A 6,763-nucleotide genomic window follows, 5' to 3' on the forward strand; every position below is an offset into this window, starting at 1 on the left:
CCTCAGTTAGTTGACTTTTATGTTCAACTGCTAAATTCGTTACTGATAAAAAAAGGGCTTCTACTGTACCTAATTACCTTAACACTAGAACCGCCAGAGGTTTTTGTATAGGCCTACCTAAACCTGTCAAATCCCGCTATTAGAATGCAATTTTTAACAACATAGGGTGCTACATAACACACTTTCAGGAAAAGTCAGGGACTGGGAGACTTTAATATTTTATTTAAAAAAAAGTTACATTGCACACACACAACAACACATCACACAAATTGACCCGATTGGCGGTTCTAGTATTTAATAAACTCACTAATGAATGAAACCAGTTCAATACGCATTATTCTTATTCTTATCATTCTTTATGAGCGCAGAAATAGTCTTAAAATCAGATCTGTTTTTTAAATGAAATCTGACGGCAGGCAGTTAGCTCTGATCACCTATGATAAATGCGCCGCACCTAATCGCTGGCCATTCAGCCACAGTCACTGTTCGAAATGGGGGGGAACTAGGAGGAGCTTGGCTCCCCCGAAGAGGGAGGGAGCTCCCCTGAAGGCTGACTTTGAGATAAATAGGGGGAGCCCAAAACAGTCGTGCATATTTGTGTGTCAGATTAGAAATGTTGAATTTCTGTAAATAACAGTTCTTGAAATAAATAACAGTTATTGTTCATTACAGTTTCTGAATATTTGTTTTATATTTGTGAATATGTCTGGGTGTTGCCATCTGTATGTGGTGGCGCTGCATTCTTACTTACGTTGCTATGATTATGGCGGTGATGCCGGCGCGGTATTTGAAATGTTCATATTGATATTTTTTTAACTCTGGCTGTGTAATAAAAAAATATGGCAAAACGAAAACAGCCAAGCGTCACAGCTTTTGGATTCACAAGCAAAGAAGCGAAGGAGTCTAAAAATGACAACGTGAACGGAAAACAACTTTTAGTTGGCCGGCTGTAAGCGGCGTTAGGGTCGAGTTTGACAGCTCCACACCGAGGGAGAGGCCTGCCGATGCGGAGCCTGAAGAGGCTTCAACAACGGCCACATCCGCCGGCATAGTGACACCGTCTGTATTAGTAGAAGAGTGTTTTTATAGCAATTGATCGCATCCGCGCTGCTGCGCCAGTCAACAGAGCGTGCGTGTGACATATTTAGTAGCAGGATGTGCTCTGAAAAATAGGGCTCCCCGAAAGCAAATGGGTAATTCGAAAACTGACAGAGCTCCCTCTATACAAATCAAACTGTAGAAGGTGTGAAAGCACCTATTGTTTTAAATAATGGTCGGAATGTGACCTGTGAGCCTTCTGAATTACCGTGGGACAGCACATTCTAAACTAAAATGTTCAATCAATAAAGTAACATCTTATCTTATCTTAATAATATCTTCATATTAATAATAATAATAAATCATACAGTATGTGTCCGAAAGGGAGCAGGAGGAAGCAAACACAAAAATATACTGCATATTAAAGCAAACTATTGTAAAGGTTAAAGTATGAGCATAACAAATAAAGAAGTGTAATGTAAACATTTACATTATAATTATGATTATTTAATATATAAAGATTATATATTATTGAATTACAAGATTAGATATACTTTAGTTGATCTAAAATATTGATGTGTTAAAATGCTCTTCAAAACACAACTGAAAGTCCATGAAACTTGTCTTTCTGTATTTGTGAATGAAGCGCCATCTCCTGGTTAAAACCTGAAATTGAAAATGTGGCAACGCCCTCTTGGGAAATAGTGGGAGGGCTTAACATTCCTCTATACTGGTCTTTGGCTGGTGGTAGGCAGGAAGCTGTAAGCTGGAGTCCGAAATTCAGTGCTCCATCTGTATGAGACGATCTTGACGGCTCAAATCTTCCTCCGCATATTTGAACATACCTCTCAATTGTCTAAATACCTTCAGACGGCAGGATTGGACATCCTCTCTGCTCACAGAATGGTGGCATCGACACAGGATATGCTGAAAAGCTTGGGAAGAGATTTTGAATCTGTAAAAAAAGCAGCAGACACATTTGTCAACTGGACAAACACAGAAATCCAAGAGAGAGATGACACGGACATTGAAGTGGAGGCAACACTGCCACAAAAGAGGAGGAGGATGAAGAAAGTCTTGCCTGGAGAGATGGCTCAGGATGAGACCCTGGATGATGCAGAAAAATCCTATGAGGTGAATGTGCATAACCGGATCATGGACACAGCAATTGAAGCCATTCATAGGCGCTTTTTAAACACACGGCAATCTATATGCTGACTTGGCATGTCTGGATCCCAGAAACTTCCCTCAGCTCTGCACCAGTGCTCTTCCCCAGTCTGCCCTTCAAGACTTAAGCAAGTGCTTGCAAGGATTTGACAGCAGGGCAACCAAGGAAAATATGCAGGCCGAGTTGAAAAGCTTTGCACTCCAGTGGAACAGGCTGAAGGCATCCCCATTGGCAGAGTACAAAGCAAGAACAGTAGAAGATGGATCAGGTGGTGAGGAGGACAACACAGAAGAGGTTGAGATAACTCCCATAAGCTGTTGCTCCTGCAAAGAATGCCCTCTGTGCTGCTACCAGATACTTCGCCGTTTCAACATGCTAACAGATGCATACCCTGTCCTAGGCCTTGCTTATAAATACCTGCTTACATTATCCCTCACACAGGTGGCTTGTGAGCGCACATTTTCAATTTTGAAGTTTATTAAAAACAGACTCAGAAGCACCCTCTCATCTGATAAATTGGAGGCATTTATGTTGATGTCCACAGAGAAAGACATCCTCATGTCCTTGGACTCTGACTCTGTGATAAGACAGACTTGCAGAGAAGAGTGAGCTGCTTAAAAAGCTGCTCCACTGATAATGCGAGAAATATTTAATATTATTGTTATTATCACACATCACACATTATGGATGTAGTAATTCATTATTTGTCATTTTAATGATGCTTTTCAGAAGTTGTATTGTGCTTATGTGTTGATCCTTAATGGTGTGATCATGTACACTAAATTATCAATTATTCTCCATTACAGGTTGTTCTGATATATTTGAGGAGTCGTTCTCCCTCTGTTCTATACTGTATGTGGACTTGTTCTCTCATTTAGGACCACTGTTAGAATTTGGTAAGTTTATCATGTATTTTTTAATGTTGTATAAATTCATACTTCATAATTTTAAAAAAGTTTTGAAAGAAACGCACATCCCAAAAGTTTTCAACTCTAGGTGCAGGACAGAGGAAAACATTTTATTTATTTTTCAGAGTTAATAATGTATCCAATTCCCTCTCAGGTTGACCACTTGACATGTGAGAGCTTGAGGAGTTGTTCCCCCTCCGTCCATGTTCGAGGACTTGCTCTCTCTCTGCCTCCACTCTCTACCTTCACTGCACCAAAGTTTGGCTGTTGAGTCTCCTCTAGTATGGTGAGTTTATCATTTTTTATGTTTTATGAAATCATACTTAATTTGTGATGATTAGAGACTTAATAATGTATCCGATTCCCTCTCAGGTTGACCACTTGACATGTGAGAGCTTGAGGAGTTGTTCCCCCTCCGTCCATTTTCAAGGATTTGCTCCCTTACCACTTCACCACTTTTTGAGAAGTCTATGATTTGTTGAGTATGTCATGTGTCTTATAATGTTATATGAATTCATACTTGATTTGTGATGATGAGACTTAATAATGTTTCCATGTCTCTTTTAGGTGGACCACCCTATATATGAGAGCCTAAGGAGTTGTTTTCCCTCTGTCCCCTTTTGAGGACCTGCTTTGTCTCCTCCATCATTCACTGGGCCACTTTTAGGTTCCTGAGCTTATTTCATGTGGTGAGAGGAATGCAATATGTGTATGTTTAAATGTTATGTTTAAAGGTTTATGTGAAGAAACATACTATATGTGTGATAAAATGACAATTGGTAATTCATAAATGTCTCTTTATATTCTCTGCTGCCATTATCTCCTGTCAAACTGGTTTTCCTGACCTGCTAGAAGTTCTTCTATGATGCTTGAGTCATCCATCATATCTGAGAGCTTCGTCTTGACTTTGTGAGTTTATTATGCAACTTGTTTTGTCTCAGATTGAAACAAAAGGTTTGATTATGATTATTTCCTGGCTGAAGATTTTCATATTGATGGTTTTAATTTCAAACATCTGCATATCTTTTAAGTTCAATTAACAGTTATGCAGGTAGGCCTTAGGGCTCTTTTGAGACTTAAGTCATCCTTCATGACAGATACATTTGTTGACTAAGTGTCACTACGTCACAAAAAGGCTACATGGCTACATATATTTGTCAGTACACAGATACTGAGTACAAGTTCTGTTTGCTGTTTCTTTCAGGTCACGAATTTGGTGAGGAGTGGAGCTGGCTGACTGCGGACGAGGAAGTATAGAGCAATACATACTTGTGCACATACACGTATATGAGAATGCATATCTATTCAGACCTGTAACCCATGTCTTAGACTTTTCACACAGCTACAGTATATATATATTATTTTTTTTTCAATTCTCTATTTATGGTTTCATAATGAGTGAGTGAGTTTCAGCTCTAATGCTGCTACTGTCTGTAATATGTTTCTATTTAGATTATTTGTCAGGATATTTTTTTGTTATTATTGTCCGAGTCTGGTTTTAACTAATACTGGGCTTACACCAAAAGATTTTCACAGTCACAGACTAAAAACTGAAAGGGTAGCATAAGGGTTCTTCCCATTAGTCTCGTCCCACCCCTAGTCATGACATAACTTCTGTTGTGATTTGACACTATAATGAATAAAGATTGATTGATATAGCTGTCAATTTTAGTCCTTGAGTTCATAGTTAAGTGCTTTATTTGTTAACTGCTATCAAGGAATATGACTCTCCTTTGTAGTATGCATGAGAGAAGATGCCGCAAGTTTAGTGGACTTCTATGTAGTGTCCGCTGAAAATGTAGTGGGCTGGTCTGGACAGAAAATGCCAGGGCTGAATTTTTGTCCCAGTCCACCCCTGCTACTAGTGTGCCCTTGAGTAAGGCACTCAGCCCTCAGTTACTCAAGGGAGAATGTCCCTGTAATTGGTCATTGTAAGTCGCTTTGGAATAAGGCGTCTGCTAAATTGTAAATTATATTTTTGGGAGAATAAACCCCACAGATCCTCAACCATAAACAACAGTGTTAGCATTACTGGTCTGAGCATCAGTCTTATTTTCAGTTAACAGTTCTAAATGATCTAATTTAACTCTGTAGAAGGAGCATCTTTTGGTTGGAAATACAATTATAATTATTATAAAATTCCCAAATACAAAACTCAACAACTCTTTTCCAGCCTGATACAAACTGATGTAGTCTTCACACTTGATGGCTGTAATGTCAGGCCTGAGTGAAAGAGTACCGTGAAGCAATATATGGGTGTGGACACTTCATTTGCCAATCACTGTTTACTTTAGACAACAGCTGCTCGGAAACCAGTGACACAGGTTCTAGAATTAATATCAGGGAGTAATAAGCATAACTCTATGATGAGAACGATGGCACTTCAGAGAGAAGTCTGTTGTCATACGCTGCCAGAACAATACAATGACTGTGGGTACAGAAACAAAAATATTGTAATACATAACATATTCTGATGTTCGTTTACATTTTTAGCAGTTTGTGATACTCAAGTGAATATTATCATTATTTACGACACTTTTTCAACCCTAAAATACTGTTACATTATCAATATTAAAGTGTTAGTTTAAAAGTATACTGATATTAGTTTTTCTTCATATTGCCCAGTCCTAAAATATAGGACATAGGCCTACATTGTTCGACACTCTTAAATGCACAAACTGCTTGCATTGTAATGCAAGCAGCAAGTCAAAAATAAGTTATAAGGTATATTTCTTATTTTAATGTAACATGTAAGGGCATGTTGACAGCAGGACCAGAGGAAGCGCGCTTGCGCACCTCCCCCCTCCCTCCCGACAGAAGCAGGTCAGCAGGGGACACAGTGAGAGCATCTCCATGTTACACTGAGAAAATTACAGCATTCATTTATAAATATAGTCTATAGTTTCATGCAGCTTCCTCCAGAAAGCTGCCGGTACAGCTCCAGAGAACAGAGGGCACTGGAGAGTGCTCAGCCCGGCACAGGGCGGACACACAGGCTAGTTAGCACCTGACTCCTTACCTTCAGTGCGGAGCCCGGCAGCCTCTTCTGAGGGGCGGGAGGGACGGACACTCAGCGGCAGGGGCCTACAGCTGTGTCCCTTCGGAGGTGTTCGGGAAAGCGAGCTGAAATGGAGACTTCGACACGTATTCACCGCTCGGACTTCTGTCTGTATTATGCAGACCCGGACCGGACAGTTTACTTCCTGGTTGGAGAGCGACGTGCGTTCCACGCTGGCAGCTGCTACGTCACGCTCTGTCAGAGAACCGCCCAATAAGGTGGCAGCTGATGATGAGGAAGGATCTTTTTGATGAATGATTTATTTATATAGAGTGGCGAAGTCACGCCCACTTACTTCCGCATCATGGGACGTTATTCCGAAAAAATAATACATTGAAGTCAATGGAGAGAGAAAACTTATCTTTTGATCCCGTTTGAATTGTGCCATGAATTACACATATGTTGTTTGTCAATCTTAAAAAATCATTTCCATGTCAAAAACTTCAAAGTTTGTCATAAAACTGTTGAAATATAAGACTATGAAAAATACGCAACTAGAAAGACTACAAATCCCAGACTCGCGTAAGTGCTGTCATAACTGATGTATTACCTCCAGATAGCTAAAAATACATTTACTTTCTGTACTTACTT

The 6,763-nt window shown here is 39.8% G+C and overlaps 1 protein-coding gene and 1 long non-coding RNA gene across 11 annotated transcripts in view; one reads left to right on the forward strand and one right to left on the reverse strand.

Moving 5' to 3' along the window:
- The window catches only part of pdxdc1 (pyridoxal-dependent decarboxylase domain containing 1), a 127,451-nt gene extending 121,055 nt beyond the window's left edge, over positions 1-6,396 (reverse strand). For 8 of the 10 annotated variants that reach the window (XR_013802022.1, XR_013802023.1, XM_079646595.1 and 5 more), the window contains exon 1: positions 6,134-6,396. The gene's annotated coding sequence lies outside the window, so the exon portion shown is untranslated. Of the gene's footprint in view, positions 1-1,902; positions 1,994-6,133 lie in introns of all 10 variants that reach the window. The other 2 variants (XM_079646594.1, XM_079646593.1) reach the window with 1 other exon arrangement.
- On the forward strand, positions 2,002-5,044 carry LOC307017112. Its single transcript, XR_013802025.1, has 4 exons — positions 2,002-3,102; positions 3,269-3,400; positions 3,487-3,596; positions 3,682-5,044. It is a non-coding gene; the product is annotated as an uncharacterized lncRNA (long non-coding RNA).
- Positions 6,397-6,763: the final 367 nt, after the last annotated feature.

Source organism: Notothenia rossii (assembly GCF_949606895.1).
Source record: "Notothenia rossii genome assembly, chromosome: 8".
Classification (NCBI taxonomy): domain Eukaryota; kingdom Metazoa; phylum Chordata; class Actinopteri; order Perciformes; family Nototheniidae; genus Notothenia; species Notothenia rossii.